This window comes from Dermacentor silvarum, chromosome 11 (genome assembly GCF_013339745.2).
Source record: "Dermacentor silvarum isolate Dsil-2018 chromosome 11, BIME_Dsil_1.4, whole genome shotgun sequence".
NCBI classification, from domain to species: Eukaryota; Metazoa; Arthropoda; class Arachnida; order Ixodida; family Ixodidae; genus Dermacentor; species Dermacentor silvarum.
This window is the reverse complement of record NC_051164.1, coordinates 90688683-90715640: the sequence shown is the minus strand read 5'-3', so window position 1 is coordinate 90715640 and position 26958 is coordinate 90688683. Positions and strand designations below refer to the sequence as shown.

At 45.5% G+C, this 26958-nt stretch overlaps 1 protein-coding gene across 1 annotated transcript in view; it reads left to right on the top strand.

Moving 5' to 3' along the window:
- The window catches only part of LOC119433025 (QRFP-like peptide receptor), a 90140-nt gene continuing 63182 nt past the window's right edge, over positions 1-26958 (top strand). The window contains exon 1 of the mRNA XM_037700176.2: positions 1-124. The gene's annotated coding sequence lies outside the window, so the exon portion shown is untranslated. The remainder of the gene's footprint in view (positions 125-26958) is intronic.

Below are 26958 nucleotides of genomic sequence, written 5' to 3'. Positions count from 1 at the left end.
TGTCGTCGATGGAATCGGTGGCAGCGCTCTAAACGACCTCAGGTTGGACTGTGCCCGCGAACTGTGTCCACAGAGGATCGGGAGTGACGTCACCTGCGGGCTACCTTACCCTTCCTGTCTCGAGGTAAGCCGATTCTTCCGTACTTCGTTTCCGGCGTGCGGATCAACACCGAACGAGTGCGCGAGTAATTAAGGACACTTACAATGCTGTTGAAAAATTGCAGCGAGCAAGAAGTCGACCCCATGGAGCACTAACCACTGCGAGTAACTTCGCGGCAAGGAAGTTTACAGAATATGGGCAGCGAAAAGAAAAGAAAGCGGAATTGTATTCTGACTTAACAATTTAGGCTGCGAACGAAATATGTACGCAGTTACGCTTGTCTGCGGTGTTCGCACTTTTCTTATCAGTCGCAGTCTTCTTGAACACGTTTCTTCCTCTTTATTAATAATTTTTATATTTATACGTATTACTTAAATTTTGTGATTCGCGAACCTTTCTGGGCTATGACACTGTCACGATGACTGACAGTGTTTCACGTCCCAATCACACGTCCTACAGTCAAGCTATGAAACACACTATTTTAAAGCATTCAGGGCGTCCACCCAGCACACTTCATTATATTTTTGCTTTGTTTTCTTTGTGTGCGGGATGTCGCATTCCGGCCCTTTGAGAATGCAGCGCGAACATGAATTTTGGCCGTGATGATTTATATGCGCAGAAAACACAGCATGAGACGTAGACGTGTTAACGTGAATCTTAACACTCCCACCTTTTTTTTTCACGATATTAATTCAGAAAAAAAAGGTGTAATACTATAAATCTGTGTCATGCTTCGATACTGAGTGCCCTCTCCCAGTACGATCCCGGATTTGAAAAAAAAAAAAAAAGAAAAGTGCTTGAATTCGCGGTGACACGGTATGCTCGCAGAATTTAATCAATGAACGCTAACGTCAAAACGGTAGCGCTTTTATGACGTACACGCCTTGCATTATACACGGTGTCCCAACTATCCTGCACCAAGATTTAAAAATATGCAAATGCCACTTAGCTGGACAGAACCAAGGTAATGTTTTCCGTCGCTTGGAGATGGAATGTTTTTTTTTGCATTCCGCCTAATTAAATTATTACCCTTAATCAACTTCTCAAATATTATAATTAGATGAAAAGTGTAAATGAGAACATTGTAGAGCAACATGACTGTTTCCACGGGCAACATCAATGTGTTTTTCCGAGCGTGAAAGAAGCCCGCGAATACACGTATATACACGAAGTTTAAGCGGACCTCGAGCGGCCAGTCGCGCGACAATGTTGCGTGTATTCGCGGGTTTCTTTCACGCTCGGAAAAACACTTTTATGTAGCACGTATTGAGCAACAGAAAGCTGTATCGGGAGTTTTTCATGTTGCTTTACAATTTTCTCAGTGACACTTTTCATCTGACTATAATAATTGAGAAATTGATTAATTAAGACTAATTATGTAATTAGGCGAAATGCAAAAATAATCTGAGTTTCTCCAAGCGACGGCAAACAGCGTTACCTTGGTTCTGTCCAGCTAAGTGGGATTTGCATATTTTTAAATCTTGGTGCATGTAAGTTGGGACACCTTGTATCCTCATTTTTTCTACACTGGATATTGTGGCGCTATAGCAACATAGTTCACTTCGTACTCGTGAGCAAGTTCCTTCCGACACAAACTTCGCTTTAGTACGAAGTACTAAAGCAAAGTGCTCAGCCACCGACCCGGCCTGCTATCGTTGGTCGCTTGCGGATGACGTCATCAAATTGTCGAGGAACAGCGGATGAGACCCAAGTGCGAGCCCGAGGAGCTTGTGCATCGTGGACCGCCCGGTGCACCAGTATAGGGCCAGCTTGAAGAATGGCTGAACAAGCAGGGGAAAAGCGTAATTACGCAACTTGCGTGCCAATGAAGGATTGAAAGTAAGCTTACGTGCTTTTTTTTTTAAATGAGAAAAGTACCCCACCCGGTCGTGGCGGTTGAACGGCTGTTACGTCGTTTTGCTGTTGAGCACGTCTTGCTGTTGAGCACGGGCCGCGGCGGCGGTATTCCACCGGCTTGCGCAATGCAAAAACGGTCGCCTACTGTGCTTCGGGTGTACGTATATAAGGACCCCACGTGGTCGAGGTTTAAGCGGGCTTCGTTCCGTAATCTCAGATAATTTAAACCCCCATAAGGTAATATTAAATTTTAGTTTTCTCCCGCATTGCGACATTATCTTGAGTGCAGAGGCCACCTGTTCAGACATTCGCAAGACTTTTAAAGAGACAGAAATACTGCGCGCATGCGTTTCCGACGTATTTTCCGACCCTTATCTCGGCACATACAGGCTTCCGTAAAACGTAACGTAAATCGAGCACGGCATTGCGTGACAATGAAGCCAACGCTGTCTATTTGAGTCTGATGGCAGGAAGTGACGTTTCGATGTTTTAACGTTCCCCTATATAGGACGGTATACGCTAAATGGATCGCGCAGCTATCAATGCCTGTATGGTCGCGAGGTGGTCGTTAAATGAAGCGTGCCGATTCGTGCTGATGCCGTTCGATTTGGACATCCGAGACCGTTTGTCGCGCCGACGGTCTCGCGCAATGGTCAATGCGCTGCGAATGCCAGTGTCTCGATAAGTGCTCGTTAATATCCAGTTATTGAAAGTATTCCAAAACACTAAAGAACTAACGTAACCTCCTATGTGAAATTACTAACACCCCGCACGGACAAGCCCGTGCGAACATTCACGCATCATTAATATGCACGCATTGATTTCTGGTGAGAGCTGTCTGCAAGGAACGTCCTCCGTAATGACGACTCCTAGTGAATTAGAAAAAAAAGAAATTTAAAGAACACTGCGATTCTAGTTTGCTCCCGCGCATAACAGTGTTCATGCATTGGCGCTTCATTTGGATAAGAATTTCTAACCTGAAGAATGTTCTTCTGACTCATCCTTGTCTAGTACATTAATGGCTGAGCACTCATATGAACAACTGCGTGAACAACTCATACCCACATCTTCAAGGCAAAAAAAAAAAAAAAAAAATACCACGGACCAGGCTCGCTCAAACCGAAATAGCTTTTGGAGCTGTCATACCAGGACACAGTTGACAAAATAGACAAGTGTTCGTTAGAATGCTGATACCATTTATTTCCCGTTATTTTTTCTTCAATGTACTGACAGTCAGTTTGTGGCATACGCATACATGTGATTGCCCATAAGAACGCATGGAAATGCGCGTCAGCTGAATATGTCGACGCTGTACGAAACATGAAAACTGCTTGTCGCGATGACTCAGTTACAACGGTGTTCGGGTGCCAAACGCGCGAGGCTGCGGATGCGATTCCCAGCCGCGACTGTTGCATTGGGCGCAACGCTGAAAAAAAGATTTCTACTTGTTCTCGTTCTTACGTGAGCGGTTAAGGAATTCCAGGTAGTCAAAATTATTCCCCCGGCCACGGCGTTTGTGATAGTCAAAGTGTTGCTTTGAGACGATAAGCCTGGACAATCAATCAAAGCAATATAATCTTTCAGGCTTCCGTCTGGCCTGTAAAGAAAAAAAAAAGTCACACTTGGCTGTAACGTTAACCTGCTAAACTTACTGTGACATTTTAATAATCTTAGCAGACGTTTTAACGCCTTTACAATAACTTCTGTGCTCTTATATGTGTGTTTGTTTCCTGTGTATTGAAGGTTTTGTGCAACGTACTTTTTGCGCACTAAACTTTTTAGGTGTCCCATCATTTGCTGTTCTTTCGAATTTATTAACGCACACGTTGAGTGAGGAGGTCCCCCCGGAAGTTCTTGAACTTTGGCACCTTCGACTGTAACACTAATAATGTACTCTCTCTATGATCAGTTACGAAATAAACTAGAACTTGAAATGTAGCAACGCATGCTGTACAGTCGACTACAAGATCTTACGGACCATGAGATCTGAGAAAAAGCTGAATACCTCCGCAGCCTCAGAACGCAGCGTGGTATTGCCATCTCCAGCCCCTATTATAGGACGTGAGAACAACTTGGTGATGTACAGTTTTACTGGCTACTCTTGCTGGCTGCTCGGAAATTCGAACGTTTTCCTAGATTCCGTGGTCCGCGAAATTTTGTGGTCGACTGTACACTTCGCGTCGACATAAAAGGGAACCTTTCATTTTTGTTCAAACCAGCGATTTCAGCTAACGTGGAATCCAGAACCTCACTCAATGCTATTCGCTTGCATAGTTAAAGTTTTAGAGCAACCGCGTTCACAAAACTTGTTTATTATTTCAGCATTGACACAAGAAAGATTACCGACTAGAAACACAAATCTGGTGTTCCGTCTGGTACTCACGCACTTTGCACATTAATTAGTAAGACCGTCGAAGTTCCCTTCATGAGGAAGCCGTCCGGTGTTTAATGTACGTGTTTAAAATCGGTTTAATATTACCTGTCGAGGATAAGTCACCTTGTGGAAATGTTGGCTCAAGGTTGATGATTTCCTTGTTTAGTCGCTGTCAATCACTTCAAATGTCGATCTTCTTGTGAGCCCTTCTTGTCTGGTTGATATACATGAGCATTACATGATTATATACGAACACGAGCTTTGCTCATTTTAAACATGTCAGCTGTAAATGACGAGCGAGCTTCCATATCAACAAGCTGCAAATACAGCGATGAAATGCTGATCACCCAAAAGTTGCCTCTAGATCGAGGAGTTCGAAATAACGGGAGCCAAAACAACGAAACACGGCTGCAGGTGCGTCTAAGACTGCAAGCAGAAAGCGTTATCGGGCTCGACTTGTCGCCACATAGGTGTGCCACGCCTACGACTCATTTCAAGATAACGTCGCGCTGTATTGGAAGCGATGGTCGACGTCAGTCAATCCAGGAGATCGATCGAGAGCGATCGCACTCTGCAGCAAAGGCTAGTGTGCTCGCGGTTGTGAGGGACAGTTACAGTACGACTTGCAGCTTCTGCTTCAGAGTAACGTTGTTAAAGGGACACTAAATATAAACCCTGAATCAGCATAGATTGATAAAGTATTCTCGAAGAACTCCAATTTCGTTGATTTCGCGGTAATAGGCTGATCATAATACTATATTTTTTTCGAATTTCGCGCTAAAACTCTACAGTCGTTACGTCAGGGTGACGTCACTGACGACAAGGTATTTCATTCGCCCTTTCGGCCGGCTGTGGTTTCGTACGAGTTCTTGAGACTTTCTAAGCTTAGTCTTTGGCCGCTCTTAGAATGCAATGTAAAGCATTTACAGCGATAAAAATTAACTAGGCCGGAGCAGCGTCGGAATCAATGACGTCACAGCTCACTGGTGCGGGGATTTCAAGGCGGCGTCGCAACCTGCCTTTCGTTCTCGCGTCTTTCCTGTGTGATCGAACATCTTATCGCGGTAAGAATAGCCGTTTTGGTATCGTGGAAGGGCAATTTACTGACACAGCTCAAATCAGTTCTTTTTTTTTCTTTACCGTATCTTTAAGGCGAAGCATTCGTACCCAACTCCACGGGGTCGGATAAAAGATGGTGTAATCAAAACTGGACCGATTCTGACATGTGCCCCCCACCCTTTCGGGTGGGGGGGCACATCGTGTACTGATGTAAGATGGCTAATCTAGGCCATCAAAGGCGTAGATTAGCCGAATCTGATAACGCTATCTAATCACAGTTCGTCTAAGTTAAATGGCGCTCAGAAATAGCTTCCTTACGTCTTTCTCCGAGTATGGTGTCTCACCGAGTAGACGTAGCCGAGGCTCTTCCGCAAAACACAAGCGCCGAGAGGGAAAGCACGAAGAACAGCTGCGATGTCAGCGTAAAGGAGTTCGGAGAGGAAGCACTTGCGTAGTGCTTGCGTAGACACCATTTGTGACATACGTCACAAATGGTGTCTGTATAGCTCAATGCGAAGACACCATTTGTGACACCAGACACAAGACACCATTTGTGACGTATGTCACAAATGGTGTCTTGTGTGACCCGCCGTGGTTGCTCAGTGGCTATGGTGTTGGGCTGCTGAGCACGAGGTCACGGGATCGAATCCCGGCCACGGCGGCCGCATTTCGATGGGGGCGAAATGCGAAAACACCCGTGTACTTAGATTTAGGTGCACGTTAAAGAACCCCAGGTGGTCCAAATTTCCGGAGTCCCCCACTACGGCGTGCCTCATAATCAGAACTGGTTTTGGCACGTAAAACCCCATAATTTAATTAATTAATTTGTCTTGTGTGTCTCAGATTTGCATTGAGCTATATAGACACCATTTGTGACACCAGACACAAGATACCATTTGTGACGTAAGTCACAATTTGTGACGTAAGTCACAAATGGTGTCTTGTGTGTCTCAGATTTGCATTGAACTATACAGACACCATTTGTGACATACACCATTTGTGACGCCATTTGTGACATACGTCACAAATGGTGTCTGTATAGCTCAATGCGAACCCTAAAGGACATTTATGAACGTGTCTCGATTGGAAGGAGCATTTGATAATGTCTTTACAAGGGGTGCAGACGCGTTGAACGTCAAGCATTATATTTACGTACTTCTCTCAGTACATACACTCGTATCGGCGATTCTACGCCTATCGCAACGCCAACAGCGTGCCGGTATTGGGCGTGTGGTGGAAACCGTCGCTAAATATAAGCTTTGCGTCTACCGATTCCCACAGTGGGTGGGATCCGCAAAAGCTTTTGAAACACTGTATACAAACGTACATTGTGTAATATGCGTATAATGTGTAATATAACATAATAAACGCCGTAATAACGTTCACGCTGCTTAGTCCTCTGCTGAATAAAACAATAGAGTTGGGCAAGTTTTTTTTTCATAACTTCATTATTTAACATTATTATATACATGTACATTGTAACATATATTTTTCAGCGTGCCAGATTTAGACGGTATGGAAGAAGGTGCTGACATAAAAAGCGCGAAACTTCATCTAGTCGTCACTATACACTTGCACAAACACACTTGAATCACTCTACAACTTGCATAAAAAATCCGTTGCCTGGGGAACAGCTACACCGGAACATTGCTCAAGGCTGTTTCGCAGTTTCTCCCTTGTGTTGGACCAAAGTTTTCCTCCAGGGCAAAAAAGTGTGGTGGCATGTATTAATTAAATTTACATGTATACCGCTTGTACGCCTCCAGAAAAATATGTTAACTCCCAGGGCGCCACCTTACGGTCAAAATAAAGAAGAAAACAGAAGAACATTAGAAGAGGCCGCATTTAAACTGTTTTCTTAAGCTGTGCTGGAGACTGTTATTCCAGCGTGTGCCCACTCTGAGTAAAGTCTTCGCGCGATGACGTGAAAAAAAAAAAAAAAAAAGAGAGACACAAATGTGGCGAGCTGCAGCATACGGACGAATTCACACGCGAGCACGTCCTCTATTAATTATTGTTCTTTTTCATCCGCCTATCTTGCGGGTACCGTAAGGTCACGCATATAATACGAAGCCGAATGTACGTAATATGCGTTGGGAGGTAGGGGCAATGTAGGGCCTGCGAAAAAAAAAAAAAAGATTCCCCGTGAATTTTACGTGTAAGAACAAGTTTTTTTTTTTTGGCCATATAAGACAGAAAGAAAACGTGCTCCTTTCTTTTGGCAGAGTTCGACGGGGTTTCCACTGGGCATATTAAAGTCATAGCGAAAAGTCTCCTGATTCGTTTGCGAACGGCATGGCTCGTAACTTCTGCCGGAGAGCGAAAAGCCCAGGGCGCGAATATCCGCAAAAAGTGTAATAAAGGCGCTTTCAAACAAGCCATAACAAACAAACAATCAAACAAATAAGCAGACAAAATCGCCCCCCATTGTCCGAAAGTCTACCCTCCGGCCTGACATGGGTGCAGTCATTCCCCCGCGTGTGTGCTCAATTCTTCATTGTTTGTTCTACACCCCTGCGTGTGCAGCCAATGCCCGCCGCCTACTTTGGCCGGGCTCTTGGACAAAGACGGACCACGAAAATGCGCTCAGGGACATGGAAGTCGGGAACTGACCAAGCCGAAGACTATATGAACGAAGGCTCACGAACTATTATAGGTTTCATAATTCGTCGTTGCAGTATCTACATGAAACCAGCCTGCGTGCTTATATACGATTTCACTCCCTCGTTATGCCGTGCGGCAACTTTGAATGTTCACGAAAGGCAACTTTGAATGTTCACAAGATCACCAGGTGAGCGCGGGACTGCGTGCCCAGGTGACGTAAGTTTTTATTGCGACAGCAATTACATGGACACTCCAAGCGCATTTCTGCCGTCGCCGCCGCCGTGATGTTCCGCATAATGTCCAAAAGCGATGACACCTTCGCCGCGGGGTGGCGTTGTTCTCCGACAGCGACTGCGCATTTCGCGACCGCGCGCATGGGGATTCGGAAGGGAGGCAGCGCGGGAGGGAGGGGGCGGCGTTCTATACTGCGGCACCCACTGCGTACTTTGCACGGCCGCGCGCAGTCCCGCGCGCGCGCCTTGTCTTGAAAGCAATCTGCAGGCGGCTCATACCTTCATGCATGCGGTCTTCTCGTCGCTCAGTTTGCGTTGAAGCGATACACTTGCACGAAGGTTCACTTCGCTCGCCGCTGCTGCCGCGCTTCCTGACTGCAGCGTTTCGACAGCGAGTTGCCGGCGGTCATCGAGCGAGATGTGTTCATGTTTACCTGTGCGCGCGCGACAACGTGCTTGTTGATTTAGTTAGTAAGCGAATGTTTGCAAGTTTATATGGCCGATAAAACTAATATCCTTACTTCGTATAGCTATCTACTAATTTGCTATCGCAATCCATGCTTCGCCTTTCGGGGGAAACTGCGAATTTCTGCCAGGGACCAATCCAGCTCTGAATTTCCGTAGATATGGACTTAGATAGTGATGCCAGCTTAGCGGTTCTTTCCGATACGCTTAGCTGGTTTCCTGCAGTGTTTAGCGAAAATAAATGTTCTTTCGCGGCAGTGGTACTTTTTTTTTTTCAAATTTCAGTTCGTGTTATCCTCTTTTTATGGTAAAACTATTATCCATATTTTGATACCGGCTCCTGCGTTTTAGAAGTCGCAAACACGCTTTTTTTTACCAGCGCCTAAATAAAGGTAAGAAGCGTGATTACCATCGTAATAGTCATATAATACCTTGCTTCACCAACTTCTCATACTCTGCCTCTCAGATATCTTACCTGTGTTAGAAACTAGTGAGTTTTTTCCTTAATTTTTATCCTGTATAGTAATTGCTACCCATTGCGTATAATGCCCAGACAGAGGACTTTAAAGAAACAATAAATAATGAATGCTGATGATGGCTAAGTCCTGCATATGTCCAGGCATTTCTTCAACGAGAATTCCAGCAGTTTCCGCGGTTCAGTGTGTTCAGGTTAAGGGCATTATACCTCGCCACGTGTATTTAAAGCGGGCAATCTAAGGGTACAGTAACTGGAGGAACGATTCCAGTTAAATGTACGCCAATTTCAGGAAGGAATAGTTATACCACGCGCGCTTCAAGCAAATAACTGCTGCTATCGTTCCAAGTTACACAAAACAAGGGACCGATGGCACTTGAAAAACAAAACATCCTACAAAGCACGAGGCAATAATACTCTTCCGCAGCTTGCATAGTCACGCAGAAATGGATGCTGAATAATGGTTATGGCAATCGTTTATCGCTTCTCATATGATACGAAGGTAACATAATTTTCTTTCTGACGCCACTCCTTAACTTGTATTCTATGCAAACGCAAGGAAATTTACAAACGGGCGTCATTCTGGAAATTCGTTCCAAGTGGATGCGCCTTGCAAATGCAGTGGGCTACTGTTCATAAATTGCGATATGTGCTGCAGCGTCATTCAAAAGATAATTAGTGGATATTTGTTAGTTAGTTGAATACGAGTTTAGATTTCTCGTGCGAGTAATGTCTGCATCTCTGACTAATCCAGCTCGAGGACTAGAACTATGTTATCTGCAATAGGCTATTTTTTAAAAAAAGATCCACAAAACTGAATAATGATCACCCTGTATACTTCGGGCCACTGCATGCTCGAATCCGGAGGGTGCTATTGCGGCAGCAGTTACAAAGCATGGCTAATTTTGTTCGTCTGTCCTGGTCGTTACGCCGCCGTCTTTGTCAGACCACATCTCACGCGCAACTTTCGCCTTCTGGCGAAGAAAAAACGAAACTTTGACAACCACCACTACAGGGATCGAACACGTCACCAGGAGGCAAAGTGCACAAGGGAGCCAGCCGCAGTAATCACAGCTGCGATGTGCGCAACTTTCTTTTAAAAGCGGAGCTTTCTAGCCCTACCCTTTGCCGACCGTGGCGCTAGACAGCAGAAGTAGCCACTGTCGGCAAAGTATACTTTGCCGACACTTTGCCGACCGTGACTTTGCCGACCGTGGCTACTTCTGCAAGACAGCAGAAGTAGCCATACTGTCGGCAAAGTATACTTTGCCGACACTTTGCCGACCGTGGCTACTTCTGCTGTCTTGCCGGATGGCTCACTTGCGGGAAAGCACTCGCAATGATTGGGCCTATATGCAACCCCATCAGTGCTACTACTACAGATGGGCCGGTGGCCGGCGCTCTACTCTACGGAAATACGCAGTGAAACTACATCCGGTACCCATACTCCATCTCACAAGTCGTTCGCAGCACTGCCGAAGGTACGAGGAGTACGCAGGTATAATATCCTTGCACAGCGGGATATAGTTCCGGGCGTAACTGTCTGATTAATGACGCGGGGTTAGCGATTTTTATTTTTTGCTTAGTATACGTGATACGGTAACAGCGATACGTGACATGTTAGGATCTTTGCGCATGCATGCCCGTCGTATACCGCGAATTACTGTCGCGCGGTGGGCGGACGACTTGAGATGGAGAATAGACATCCTCAATGCTGCAAATATAAGCATGTGGGCGCGAAATTGGTTCATTAAAGCGAAGGTTCATTAAAGCGTAGATAGATAGATAGATAGATAGATAGATAGATAGATAGATAGATAGATAGATAGATAGATAGATAGATAGATAGCGCATGCGCGGTTTGACGCGTCAGCTTGGTCGGCTTCTTGCCGAGCAAGGCGGGCCGGTCCTGGAGATTGTGCAACGATAAACTGGGCTGATCCCGGAGATGGGTGGATGAAAAGCGGGCCGATCCCGGAGACTGCCATCCGCGGTGGCGTGGTAGGAGTTTGCGCGTCTTGCTGATTTGACGTGCAGGCAAGTAATCATTTTGCTGCGAAACGCTGTGCGGAAGGTGAACTGCTTCGTAGCATACACTAACCACGTTCACAAAGCATCGCTTCTCACAGATCGTAAAATTTGCATTGTATCTGCATTATCTTTTGCCGGATGCACCTGTTTGTCTGCCTGGTCATTAACTGCCTGTTCGTGCGGTGGTTTACCGATCTCTGCGTGGGTTTCCCAAGTATTAAGAGCGATCGCGCAGCGTTCGCGCTTGGAAATTTGTGTTGGCAATCATGCGAGAAGCAAGTTCTAAGAGTGAGGAGGTACATGTACTTCGGAGGCCACCACAGGCCATATACTGCAACGGACGAAACGACGTTACGCGTATTGCAGAGAACTAGTTGCGATGAGACCATGAATGATTTTTCTTAGATTGCGAATACCATTCGTTGCACACTCTATCCAGTTTCCATTCCGGCTATCTAGCTATACAGCTGTCCCGCCAAAAATATGGGCCGACCCCGGAGACAGTGCAGTCTGTGGCCCGATCAGACAGTATGTGGCCCGATCCCGAAGGTAGTGTATTATCAAAATGTGGGCCGTTTGCGCGGGTATATGTCACCGTGTATGTGCCGCTATTCAATGAACCTCTTTGACGCCAACTCGGGCGTGTGCCATAGGATATGCGCAAGTGGATATGCGCGGACTTCAAGGCGGCGTCACCAGAGGGCGCGGCGTGTTTAGACGGAAGCGCGAGATTGGAGCCTGGGTGCAATACACGATGCCTCATGCATTACGAGTTTCGGCTATTCGCACAATTAGATAGTAATCTTAGGTGAGTTATGCGCGATTTTTTTTGTTTCTTCTCAACTATTTTTGTTTAACGAAAAAGAATCTTAGAAACACCACTCCGAATCTTTGAATTATATTAAATTGCTCCGGATTTGCTATTCTTTGGTGGGTAGAGTTTAGGGCACAGCGACGGGAAAAAAAAAACTTTTTCTGCCATGCAGGACTTTTCTTGAGGTTTAATGCGATTTATTCGCTACATTCTGACCCTAATTTTTTTTCCGCCAAATTGAGTTACATTTGCGTTGTTTATGTAATGAGATAGTCCTTCACGCTCCATCACAATATGTTCTCAAAATTTTGTTTCATTTTATTCTAAACCTAGCGGTAATTTTTTTTGCATATTATGCATTTCAATCTATTATTTCGCGTTACACGATTCTTGGACTATCGCACAGATCGAGTGGGTATGCGCCGTTGCAACATAAGTGCTACACAGTTACATTCTTGAGAACATGGTGGTCTCCTTAGATCCTGCTGCTGCTGCGGCGTGAACGAGTTGAAGGCCGGAGAAATTACTGGAGTCTGATTATTCTTTTCTTAGTGGCTTTCGGAGCCTTAAACTGCGTGTTATAGGAGGTTTAAAAAAATCGAGTTGAGTTTTTTTTTCAAGTTTTTTTATGTGCTACACTGGCCCGTATGCCTTCAAGAGCTTTCGCAACCGCATTCGAATATAGTAAAGGAAATGTTGACGTGCCATAACCTAAAACAAAGCGTCGTTCTTATATGCGGTAATTCACGGTGATTTTCAAGGCCTTGAGAAAAGGCTTCTAGTTTCTAAGCGCCTTATAACACCGTATATGGGAGGAAACACTGCGCTAGCAGCGAGTTCTTGCTACCAGAATATAATTGAGCTCCAAACGTTGAATAAAGAGGAAAATTGGCGAGCCCTCCTTTTAGCTGAGACCGTGTAGTTTAACGTCATTTGTTATCCGTTTTTAAATTCTGGGATATCGAAAAACGAAGTACTTTGAGCAAAAAGGCTGTGGGGTGGCGTGCGTAGAATAGGCGCTGTGTAGGCATGCGACTATTTTGTCCAATTATTGTCCGTTATCGAAAACGCGGCCAGGGAGGGTGAGTGTTTATCTAAAGATTAGGTACCGTAAAAACCTGCGTACAACCCACATATGAGTGGACAGAAGAATAAGAGAAATAATTATGAGAATACATATCAGTGCATAATACGACCAGCAAAAATCTATCTATCTATCTATCTATCTATCTATCTATCTATCTATCTATCTATCTATCTATCTATCTATCTATCTATCTATCTATCTATCTATCTATCTATCTATCTATCTATCTATCTATCTATCTATCTATCTATCTATCTATCTATCTATCTATCTATCTATCTATCTATCTATCTATCTATCTATCTATCTATCTATCTATCTATCTATCTATCTATCTATCTATCTATCTATCTATCTATCTATCTATCTATCTATCTATCTATCTATCTGCATGTTTAAAAAAAACTTGCATTCACGAATAATATGAGAAGCAACATTAATATGTAAAAATTTGAAAAGAGAGAGAAAAGAATCGTACATTATATGCCGAATTGTACGGTAATAGAAGATAATCGCTCACGCGCGGACAAGCCTGCTATGCCAACAGATTTATCGAACATGAATTCCTCGGACATGGTTTTTCCTACGGTTCAACAATAGAAAATAAAACTAAATACGTGGTAGCATGCAGCTGGAGACCGCAATCAATTCTTTTGCAGCACGACAGATAATACAGATAGATAGATAGATAGATAGATAGATAGATAGATAGATAGATAGATAGATAGATAGATAGATAGATAGATAGACTTCCTAAACCCGCGCCCGATATACAAAAAAGCCGTTGCGAATAGCTCCGCAGTGTTATTGCAACGCCTTGGTTTACGTATCTAGAGGACGGATATGCGGACACACAGACGTTCTTGAATTACATAACTCCTCGTAAAGCGGCCAAGAATCGAGTCCATGGCATCGCGCTTAGCAGCAGAATCCCACAGCCATTCAACCAAAAGTTTGTCGTTGAACGGCATGAAAGAATTACAAAGATTTAAGGTTTTATAAAAGAAGCGGACGTTGATGTCTGTATACTCTCAGAATTACCCCCCCCCCCCCCCCTCTTTTGCTTTTTTTTTTTTTTTGCAAAATACCGCTGAATGAACCAAAGATGGTAGCCTCGTTGAAAAGTTTTTCTGAATATTTGCAGTGCCTTCTCAATCGCTTCAAATATTTCACATTTATTTGATTCTATTGTCGTCATAAGGAAGATTTTTTTTTTTCGTGTTCACGTCGCGCGTATAGACTGACACACCCCTATCACCGAGAGAACTCGACAATTTTTCGTGCAACCCTACACTCCCCTGGTGTCACTTAATGTCGTAACTTGGTTAGTACGCAACTTACGAGTGAGGAGCGAGGAATGCGCGCGCATGCGCAGCACGATCCTGCCCCCTTTTCCCGCACGCTCGCCTTCGGCAGCTGATCGTCGTTCGGGAAATCTGAGACGACGGGCTTTATCAGCGAAAACGAGCCGGATGTCGCGTACACTCAGATAAGCAGTGCGCGTGCAGCAAGAAGTGTGGAGGGACACCAAAACAACAACGCCCCCCCCCTAGGGAGAGAAAAAAAAAAGAAATTTCTTCGCATTCAGTAAATATTTCACCCGATACGCGCAAGTTTTTGCGCCTTTGAGTTGGAACTGCTGGAGAAACTGTGCACGCGGCATCGTCGGGTCATCGCCCAAGCTGTTTTGAGGGGTTCGTGTACGTTCTTGCTGAAGTAGCCGTTTCCTCGCTTTCTTTCGGTTTGCCCCGACTCTCGCTGTTTTGTAGGTATCGATAAATAGCTAGATAATATGATAGCTAGATAAATTATACGCACACAGATTGATGGGCACAGCGCAGGTAGGTACTTGGATAGACAGTCTAGAAGACAGATAGCTGTTAGTTACTATGTGAGGCAGCTGTTTTCTTGCTTTTTCCAGGTCTGCTTCCACTATCTCCATTTGATAGATAGATAGATAGATAGATAGACAGACAGACAGGCACACATACAGACAGATAGATAAGCTGATAAATATAGTTATATAGACGTGTACCTAGATGTAGAGGCTCTTGCTGAAGCAGCTGCTTTCCTCTTGATTGCTTTCTCTCTATTGCCCTTCACTTTTGCCATTTGATAGATGACAACAGATGATGGGCATACTATACGGACTGAGAGATAAAGAGATAGGTAACTAGAGATAGATGTACAGGCACATATAGAAATAATTTGGTAGGTAAAGGACACACACAGAGAAAGAAAGAATAATAAAAAAAGAAACATTTCACCATCCGCAAACTATGCTCATAAAAAAATTCTAAACGACAGCGGGAAATTTTCTAGCTTTGTACGTGTCATTTTGCACAACTTTTGCTGTCGCTCAAGAACACTTTGCTGCTATTGTCCAACCGTTTCTGCCAATATTCTGAGAAGTGTGGAGGCATTTTCAACCGCAGCCGAAATACTCGGTTTTTTTCCTTTTTTTTTTATCGGCGCGATGCCTTTTGGTGTTATACCGACACGAAATAGCTAGAGCTACAGATAGGTCATTGCACGTCAAATTATTACGTCCTGACACGCTTTCTTTTATACCTAGCCGAAGGGTTTCTCGTGACGGGCACTCAGGGGAGATATTTTTTTTTATCGCTGGACCCAGACATACAGTATAATGGGCACTCGCGTAAAAAAAAAAAAGAAAAAAAAAAGAGAGAGAGAGAGAGAGACCCAGCTTGTACGCTCCGACGAGGTCAAAGACTGCGTTGTAACACACATCGCGGCAGCAGCGGTATAATCTACCGTTGTTTGAATTGGGCTCTCTGCAGACATAGGCCCGTCAACCCACATCTTCAGTTTTTGGAACGTTTACTTTAACTTCGTCATTTCGGTTATGAGCGCTAGAGAGCGCGCCAAGCGCACGTCGGCACTGTCGTCGTCAGAGCCGTCCGACGCGAAGGATTAGCGGAGCTCAGATCTCACCATGCGTTCGCTGCAGAGAATCTCTAATTTTTCTTTTTACCGTTTCTCGTCTCGTCCTCTGTCAGCGCGGCCGTTAAGTAGACGGGCAATCACCGCGGACTAGAAACTCGCCATCGCCAGACCATGGCTCGACGATGACGTAATCGCGCCTCTCGAACGTACTTTGCTATTCGAAATACACGGCTCCTAAGAGCTGCTGACAGCCGACGTCTATTTATGGGGAGAAGAAGAAGAATGGTGCAAGCCACGGGCGGATCTAGCCTTGCAAAGGCATGCCAGCAATTGCTGCACCGGAGCGTCTTAGTTTAACTTGTCAGGAGTAAATAAACATGTCTCAGAATTATACACGTGGCGTAATTAAGGTGTGTCACTTATCACTCTAACGCTGTTAAAATTGATGAGTAAGGTAATCAGATGAAGCAAAGGTCTCTGCCCCGCCGAGTCTAGTTCTACTACATCACGCGATTGGCTGGCTACTGGCAAACACTGGTAAACGTCGCCGCTCTCTGGACAGATCGGTTTCTCTGAGAAACTGCACTACGATGCCAAACACCTCCCTCCTCAAAATCTAATGTCCTTGCGGGATAACTAAGTCCTTCGTGATCCCGCACGCAGTTGCTCTTATACGCTTCAACCCTCCAAGAAGAGTCTTTCGGTCTTTACGCCCCACCATTGGGACAAAACGAAAGCAGCGGTGATGTTGTCTATATTCTTGCATCGCCACGCAGGAGTTCTTGCTGATAGTGCACGAAAACGGTGCAGTAGTGATGCTTCCAGCCGGCCGAGTCACCTTGCTCCCACAGGGCTGGCAAGGGTGAGACCAGGAAGGTCGAAAGTGGCCCACGATAGTTATTGCGAAAAGTCACTGTCAGTCTTGCGCGCCTAGCATTGACGTATATATAGGTCTATTCACGCTCGCGGGCGATTTGTTACGCAACAACACCTTGTGCCGTACGTCGCTGTCGTTACGGTTCGTCGAAAGCGTGACGCGAAATGTAGCGAGGCGAAGCGACACTATAAGATCCTGCATTCGCATTGTAACGCTGATGGAAACGGTCGCAACTTCTCTTTCCTTCAAGTGACGTCATCACAATCGCGAATCGGCGCGGTAGTTGCGACACTGTCGCGTATACAATGCGCCGTCCATTAGTACTCAAGTGACAACGCCTACGAAGAAGACTTAGACAAAGGAACGCATTACACCGCGCTGACTTCGACGTGGAGTAGCTTTTGCGCCAGCGCTTCTGTCGATTCTTCTATAGGCGAGCGAGGACCCAATGCTAAGAAGATTCATTAGTCGATCGGTTGCATATTTGATTGACTGAACGACTGCCTTTAAGTTAACACGTGACATATGAGACACGCACCGTAGTGTAGGGCTCGGTACTAATTTTGGCCACCTGGTCTTTAACGTGCACCTGAATGTAAGCACAGGAAATATTTTTGTATTCCGCTCAGCAGAATGAAAAGAAAGAAAGAAAGAAAGAAAGAAAGAAAGAAAGAAAGAAAGAAAGAAAGAAAGAAAGAAAGAAAGAAAGAAAGTTGGCGTGAAAACTTGACTGTAATAAAAGGCATACGTACTGCTATCTTGCCTATAGCTGTACTGCTTAGAAAAAAATTCACCAGCCCTTCCCCTGTCGAGAAAATGGGGGTAAGCGAAGCTTGTCGTGCGTGTATCTGACCTTCGTCAGGGCAACGTAATGTTCACCACATGTCACGGTAATAAATCATAAACGTTTATTAAATGTATGCACCGAGGGAAGGAAACGTACAACGAAACGGAAGGAAAAACTGCACGAAAGGGGAACAAAAGTAGAGGGAAAGGGAACGAAAAGTGCCACGAAAGCGAACGAAAAGAAGTAGGAAAGGGAAGGGAAAGTAGTAGGTCAAGTACACACACGACAACATTCGCTTACCCCCATCTTCTCGACAGGGGAAGGGCTGGTGATTTTCTTTCTTTCTCTCTCTTTCTCTCTCTCTGTTTATTGCGATAGCAATTATATGGACACTTCAAGCGGATTTCTGCCATCGCCGTCGCCGTGAGGTTCCATATAAAGTCCAAGGGCGATAAAATCGCCGCCGCGCGCCGTATGCGCGAGTGAAAGCGCGCGGGGGACGTGCGCTATAACGGAGAGCGAACGCACGGCGGAAAGCGAACGCGACCTCCGTCACGCGAAAGGCCGTGGGGGTATGGGAGGGAGCGAGGCCGGGCGACGCTGTGCTGCGGCACCAAATGCGTATCTTGCAACCGGGCGCAAGGGGAACTGGCCACTCAATCTCGCACGCGAAAGGAGGAAAGCGGGAAGGCAGCGCGGGAGGGAGGGGGGGGTACAGCTTCTACTCTGCCAACAACTGCGCTTGTACTTTACCCGGCTGCGGCGGTCGCCCGCACCGTCTCTTAAAAGCGATCTCCACACGGCTCTGATCTTTGTATGTGCTGTGCATTCGCCGCTCAGTTTCCGTTGAAGCGATAGACCGCAGGAACCGTCGCTCGCTGCGGCGGCTGCGCTTGATGCCAGCGTTCTGATAGTGGTTGTCTGCGGTCATTGAGTGTGATCTATTCATGTTTGCTTGTGCGCGCTGACACCACGCTTGTTAATTCAGTTGGTAAGCGAATGTGTCCAAGTTTATGCAGCCGATAAAACTACTATCCCTGCTCCAAATAGCGCTCTACTAATTTGCTATCGCAATTGATGCTTCGCCTTTCGGGCGAAACTGCGACATTTTTTTCTTTCTCTCTCTCTTTCTTTCTCTCTTTATTTTTCTTCTTGGTCCCTGGTATGTGCCATTGAGCTTGGACTCTTCCTGCACTATTTTTAAGCGTGACACCACTACTACCACAAGCATCACCACCTACGCCGTAACTTGTGAGCCCATAAAGCTTCGCTTAAAAGTGTCGCGTTATGACGAATATGAAGACCGCGCAGCCTACAGAATTTGTACGCGCGCGATGGTACCGTGTCTCATCAGATATAACGAACGCGTGCCAAATAACTATTTAGTTACGATCGACCTAAACTCCTACCCCCTCCCCCCTCCAAATGTTGCCAGCCAAAATACGCGTGCCCGATTTCACGCTCAGTTAATTACAAATTTCATACAAATTCCCGCTACTCAGTTGTTCGTCACGCATGTGGAACAGCCGCTATCTAGGCTGTACTGCTGGAGAACAGCGCGAAAAACACGGACAAGAAAGAAAGGACAAGCGCTGATATCTAGGCTACATATCTACGGTGGTAATATGAAAAAAAAATCGCTCTTAGGAACTCATTAAAAGGACGTGAATCCACTTTACATCCAACACACATTGCGTTTAATGAATATTTCTATAGACAGTCACTTTAGACTTTATAGAGCCTTTACTTTACAGGTGCTCTTATAGAGAGCGCCTTTCTGTAGATCTATAGAGCTCCGTTATGCTCGATAGGAATTCATTAGGTGGTCCAAAGGAACTTAAAATTGATTTTCGTAAGAGACACAATTACCAGCAGTTAGCGTGCGCGCGCTTGATTCGACTAGCAATGCATTGGGCGCGACAAGACATTTGGTACGACGCGCACGTTAAGTGTTCGGGAGTAACTGCGTAACTACAACGTAAAACGAAACGTGAATATAGAAAACAGAAAGATAAAATAGGTATCACCAGTCAGATACAATGCCACTGTTTCTATTTGTTTCGTTATTTATTTATTAAGCTGAAAATAAATGGACGAGTCTTTGTCTCTCGTTGACCCGGATGTGCCCTGTCATCGTCCCTCCGTTACAACAGCCTGAGTGACGCTACCTTTACCAGAGCAAAGTTGGCAAATTGGCATGGTCTCAGCATTAAACCGTCAAGCAATAAGACGTTGCGACTTTTTATTCCAAGACCGGTAGCCGAGCTCCCAGCTAGAAGGCGGCATTTTCACTCTTAAATTGACGTTCCGCCTCGACACCTGGTCTAATGAGTTCGCACGTCGGGGGCGATCGCCCGGCAAATGAAACAAAGAAGAACCAAGAGAAGTGCGAAAATGACAACGATAACAAAGAAAAGTAAAAATAGTTCGGCTTCGCGGGGCTGTTGATCCGTGAATACCAACAGTGCGAGAAAAAAAAAAAAAACACGAAAAAACAAGAAAGAAGGAAAACGAAAAAAAAAACAACAACAAGAAATCTGCAGGCAAGGGAGTGTTTCGACAACGTAACGGTATCTTCTTGACTATAGCAGATGGGCATGCATGTTTGTCTCAGGGGCAATTGAAAGCTTGGGCGGGGAGGTACACGTATATAGCTCGAAAGCCCGGGCCCTTGGAACTCGTGAGTTCAAGCAATGCCTACTGGTTTAATTACGGCAAGTGTCATTGCGGAGCCGTCATTCAATTACGGAGAGGCGAAGACGCGGTCTTCGCCGCGGTTCTAGCCACTGCCGCTTACAGTACATTCGCGGAGTTTTAATTTATTCCCGACCATTTCGGCACGCGTTGACTTCCGGTATATTCCCGGCTGCCGGAACGGAGCGACGGCTAGAACTGGCCAAAGGCCGGTTATATCTTAATAAAAAAATGATTTGTGACTGTTAGGTGCGTTAGGAGAAGCTTTAGGTGGCACCGAGTCGTATTTACCTATTCAAGTTCCCGCCTGAACAAAGACAGGGAAAAATACTGTCATCAGACAACCGAAAGAAAGACCGATTTAAATGAAATGTGTGACATTTGAGAGGGAAAAAAAAAGCAGGAATTTATCGATTGTGCGAAGTAGATGATTTATTTTAGAGGCTCAAGTTTTTTTTATACAAATTGTCGAGAATTGCGAAAAAAAAAAACTTAAACACGGGGATTCAATACACATGTTGGAATCTGTGAAGCGATGCTTTGATGACGCGGTTAATTAAATACTGTACAACTAACGGCCGCACGAGCAATTGTGTATATATGCTTTCATCCTACGCAGCGTGCAACCTCATGCACTGATTATGTTTATCCATCCCTATAATCATAACTCTGATATCATGCAATATTTACGTTTACGCACTATACACCACTCACGAGCCACGTCAAAATGAAAACACGAATTCGGGCGCATGCGCAGTATGATACATCTACGCAGAGACGTGAGGAGGACGAAGGCGATGTGTTGACACTTGTTGAGAGGAGAATGGAGACGGCTAGGTGAACGCGTATACAAGTGCGACACATATCTAACTAACATTTAAGGATTCCGTACTTATTGTGTGACGTGCAATGACGTGTACACCCATACAGGAGGACTGGCCAATAGCGGGCACACATCTAGTGGCACCTACCGAATCGATAAATATAAAAATAGGGTAAATCAAAGAATCCACTGTGCCATTACATTGACAGGCCGGTTTTAAACCACTCGCTTAAAGAAAAAAAAAGACCTATATTGAGTGGCAACGTGATTAGCCATTTTTAATGATTTGTCTGAAATGACCTGCTCTAGCCCCTTGACACGGTACAGAGTAGCCAACCGGGCGTTTACTCTAGTTAACCTGCCTGGCATTCATTTTCTGATTTATTTCTTTTTCATCGCCGTCAGACACGTTATGCTTTGATCCTGTAATGCCCAAACGCCGTTTCACCTCGAGGAAAGTTAGAGCAGCTCGTTCATCTTTAGTTCTGGAGACGGAGAGTTACTTTCGCGTAAATAAAACAAGAAAGTATTAAAGCAAGAACCTAATTATTATAGTAATTACTTAATTTTGAACTGTTAATTTGCTGAACTACCTACAACTGAAAACTCGCTACAGCGTACATCAAGAACGCTACTATAGGGCGTGCGTTAAGTTTCTCGTGCCCAAAATCACAATCCCCAGATATCAAACTCGGCGTGCAGCGAAAAAATGATACGTTGGGTATCAGATGCATTAGAGTGTATTGATTCTACACGGCCGATACTACGTCATCGATTACAAGAAGAAAAGCCGTTGAGGCCCTAACAAACATCGGCGTTGTTAACTAATTAATTTTCAATGTAAGCACTGTCATCTGAAGAAAGGAAGTTTCAATTGCGGAAATTAAAACCTTGATGCCTTGCATGCAGCAGACGCTGAACGCCTCGTTTGCAGGCGAGCCCGCGTATGCGGGTACCTGTAGGCTCTGAACAATTTAGAATGTGCACCGGTTTCGAAAGTCCTAAGTGAAGCCCTAAATAAACCCCCTGTAAGCGCATCCCCGTTTGATCTAGCGAACTTGTTTCACAACCAATACGCAGCCCAATAGGGCTCTTCTCGTGCGAGCATATCGTCCATAAGACAACTAATTGGAGAACGCACACGGAAATATCAATATTAGCAGCCGGAGGGTTGTCCGTAAAATCAACTCAACTGCAAGACAAACACTCCTTTTACGCCCCCCCCCCCCCCCCCCCTCCATTTTGTGCTGAAGCAATCGCACATCATCACTGTATCAAATCGTCATCAGCCCCCTCACTGCAAGTCCCTACCTTTGCATCCACCCATTCTCCTACTATGATAGGCCTACTGTAAGCCATTCTACGGGTAATATATTCTAAGCCTCCCCCCCCCCTCCCCCCCATGGATCTAAAACAAGGACGTCGGTACTTCCTGCAGTTACAAGGGTCCTGATTCCTGATCTACAAGAAGGCGCAGAATATGTTACCCCCAGGGACAAATACACGACACAGGCTCGCAGAAGAACTCGCCAAAAAGGCCGAACGTGAATGCCGAACGGACGTCCAACCAGCGTAAGTTATGCTGGGACGTGTTCACGTGTTTGTTACTGCGCAGTAAAAGAAAAACAAAAAAGATGTGTTCATCCGCGAAATCGCACACTGCACCAAGGCAGAAACGACGACGAGACATAACGCACGCACTACCGGCTTCAAGTAGCGGGGGACCGGGAAGGAAGCATACACTAATACCACCGTGCTCTGTTGCCATGCCAACCACCGTGAAGAGTGAGGAGGACGCCTTCGACATGGGGTCGCACTCACAACGACCATCGTGGAAAGGTAGCGACATGACTATGAGCACGAGCAACAAGAGGAAAAGATCCCCTGGCCAAAGTTCAAGGAGTACGCCGGAAACGAGTCGGCAGGGCGCACCTGCTTCCGAAAAGCCACGGTCACGAAAGACACGCGGATTCACTGACAAATGCATCCCGTTCATTTTACACGACACGATGCATACTTGTATCTTCGAAGGACACGTACATGCTATCGCTATCAGTGGATGGAATTTTTTTTTTTTTTAAGGCGAAAGCCTTATATGTTTCATCGATCAGTCGACCTTCAATGTCCTTGAGCGAAAACCGTGTCGTCGACGCGAAATCGTACACGATGCCGAATTGATGTAGTAAGTACTTACTACACCAACCCGGCATCGTGTGTTACCTATATGTAAACGCTAAACGCTCACCCAACAATTTAGATGGTGTGCGGGTCACCGTCGTCATCGTGTTGATTAAGATAGAGTTAATTAAGCCACTCGAACCCACGAACTTTGGTGGGAGTCGTACCCGTGACTTTTGGTGTTAATTAGGGCGAAGTTAATTAAGGCACAGTTATTTAAGGTAGCGTCAATTAAGCCACTCAAATCCGCGACCTTTGGTCGGAAAAATACAAGTGATAAGAAGTAACAACGCATTCGAATGAGAATGTCAAATAATTTAATGAATATCTCTTGAGCGCGCAGGCTTTCATCTTCACCCTATTTGGCGTATGCTAAAGTGACTGCAACTTTTTAAATATATTTTTTGGCGTCACAAAATAAATACACTTTAAAAGAAGAAATTCCCTCTGCGTTCTATCAAAGGACTCATTATTTGCGGAATTCAATCGGGTGCTCGTGTGTTTCTTATTGTCTATTCTCACCTGCTCATGCGTTTATTTCCTGATCATGTCACTTTTGTTACCCGCCGCGGTATAGCTCAGTGGGCACGGCGTTCTTCTGCTTAGCACGAGGACGCGGGTTCGAATCCCGCAATCTTTTTTCTTACGTTATCTTATTACGCATGGCATACGCGTTTGAGGCAGGCTGCTTTGTTTGTTGCCGCCAAGTGATCAGGGAGGTAAGGCCAATCAAGTTGGTTAATATTCAGCGTTCTATTTCGCCTTCCCCATCGCAAATTGTACACTGTACACTTGCGAGAGATGAAGTCAAATGTCAAAGCTAATGAAGGCGTCTTCATGGAGGGCTCATGTCATTCCGCGCCCCGTCTTCCCCCAGGATGGCTTCCGAGCACATGCTTCCGGAATTCATTTTTTAAATTTAATTCTCTCTTACATCGCGAGCTCTGAGCGTTGGTTTCATGATCTAGGAGTCGCGAGACCAATCCAGCACCGGAGGCCAATATTACACCCTTTAAAATAAAGACGTCTCTACTCCCCACTGCAACCACTCTGGGGGTAAATGTCGATGCCGCAGTAAAGGAGAGTTATCGAGTGTCCGCGGAAGTATACACTCCATCTCACAAGTCGTTTGACAGCACAGTGAAAGCTGCATGACTTAGCCAATAGGAAAGTCGAATGTCCCTCCAGATGTGCTCATCCACGTCGCGTCGTCCACTCACCACCACAGTAATTCGCGGAAAACGACGTGCAGGCGCAAGTGTCTTAACATGTAATTATGTAACATGTAACGTAATTGCCGTGTTCAGTTTTCGTTTACCTTCACTTACAGTACGGCTCTTTCCTTGCTTTTCTTTCTTTCTTTCTTTTTTTAAACTTATCAGCAATTGAATGGCATGTAATACAGGACTACATTAATTTAGGCCAGTCGGTCGCAGGGCCACCGGATCACGAGAAGAGAATTAGCAGGGAAATAAATGGATCGGGGCGCATGTAACTTACGGTTATCCTTGAAAAAAAAAGTGCAATCATTGCATTCTAGCGGCACTAACGTATGGTGCGGAAACTCGGAAGATAACAGAGACGCTTGAGAAGGCGCTAAAGCGATGGAATGGATCGTGATAATCATAACGTTAAGTGAGAAGAAGACACTGGTGCAAACTAGAGAGCAAGATGGGGCAACCGATATTGTGACAGAGATTACGAAGAAATGGAGTTTGTTTGCCTTCGTCCTCTATTGTGATAGAGGACGAATAAATGGAGTTAGGCATGTCATGTGATGCGTAGGGCAGATAACCGGTAGGTCTAATCTATTGCTGTGAGGAAAATGGTGCCAAGGGTAGGGAAGCGCCGTTGAGGACGGAAGAGGGTTAAGTGGCGTGTGTTAAGAATAGGAAATCTGCAGACATATGATGTAGCGAGCTGGTGAAAGATAAGGATATTTGGAGATTCCTGGGAGAGGGCTTCGTGCCGCAGTAGACGTACGTTAAGCTGGTGATGATGATGATTGATTAACTGCCTTGGGGGAGACGTTGACACAATCTCTGAAGTAATCAGGAGCAGATGCAGGAATAGTGAGCTGATGTCGCCAGTCGTCTTTCGTATTATTGTCGTAATAGATATATATGTAATTTTTTGCTAGGACTTACGGGGCTTGCTGCGTCGGGAAGTCACCCATGTATCATTCCGGAAGCTCAACCAATCAATTTAATTCTGTCCCTCTTTGGAGAGCCACTTTCAACCGAGCATGGCGCGAATCCTATATCACCTTTTGAACACTCCGGTATCGCGCTATCTAACTCACTGCTCTTTTCCTCGAGTTCGCGCTGGCGCTACACTCTCTACAAAGAGGCCTGCGGCACATGTACAAGCACGGCACTAACGCGCGCATAGGATTATGCTCACCCACGAACGCGAGTGTGAGGGACGTTGCGACGTCTACACACCTTGGGTGTACGCACAGGTCTTCGTCTGGCTTAGGAAATACGGCGTACTAACGACGACGCCGGATATCGCAGTCGTTAAAAGTGGGCCTGCAGATTCACGCGCGATAGGACGAGGATCGCTTCACGGGGCAGACGTGACGTTAGGAGAGAGATAGAGAAAGAAATTGTAGTGGGGAAGTCCAGAGTTGTTCGCGGTGCCGAACAAACAAGTGTTACATTTAATTTTCTGCGCAAGCGATACAAGATAGAGAGCTCATATCTGTCCTACAGTGTATCGAGAGGACGCATACAGGGGGATAGACTCAAAGGAAGAAGAAGCCGAGAGGGCATATAATCTCTCTAGCACAAAGCTAAACCGCAGAGAAGTGCACAGGGAGATGGATGCTTGAAGTGATTGTCAAGGGTCGAACAAGGAATGTATATGGTGACCTGTCTTTGTCAGGGTAGCTCCTACTTCTCCTCCTTAATCGAGGTTTGGCAGAGAATGATCTATACGCGAACATAAGGGCGATGCGAAGGAAAGCAGGTTGCTGCTCTGACGAAGACACGCCCCTTTGTCAGAACGCTGGCTTCATCGATGACATACCGTGTTCGACCGTAGTTAATAACACTCGCACAAAAAGAGGACAGAGGATATTTTCTTTCTGAGTGGGAGGAAGAAGATAGACGATATATTCCGTGTAGAAGATGGAAACCAGAGGACACGTCCCTGCTATGGCGAAGAGACAGATCTGTGACGACGCCAGGACACCGAGTTATGGTCAAATGACTATGAAGGGGGCGCATTGTCTCGAGCAATCGCTCCATCATAGCGCCTGCTATGACTATTACCGCTGCATTTTGCTAGACTACTGCGGCGCATATCGACATGTTAGACCAGCGTAACGCGACGTAGTAACATTCTATTCGCGGCCTGACTATAGTGCACAAAACAGTGCAGTAGTCGGACTGCGACTACAATTTGCATCTACTGTGTGGAATTCTGTCAGTACCCACCAAAGCAACTCGATAGACGCCGTCCAGCGTCGATTCGTTCGCATTTACTACGACAGATAGGGTATATTCGCCGATGCCGATAGTATGACTACTCAAGTTTGTTAGAATATACTTAGGCCGTCTTTGCATGACAGGATACTCGCGCGTGATTAA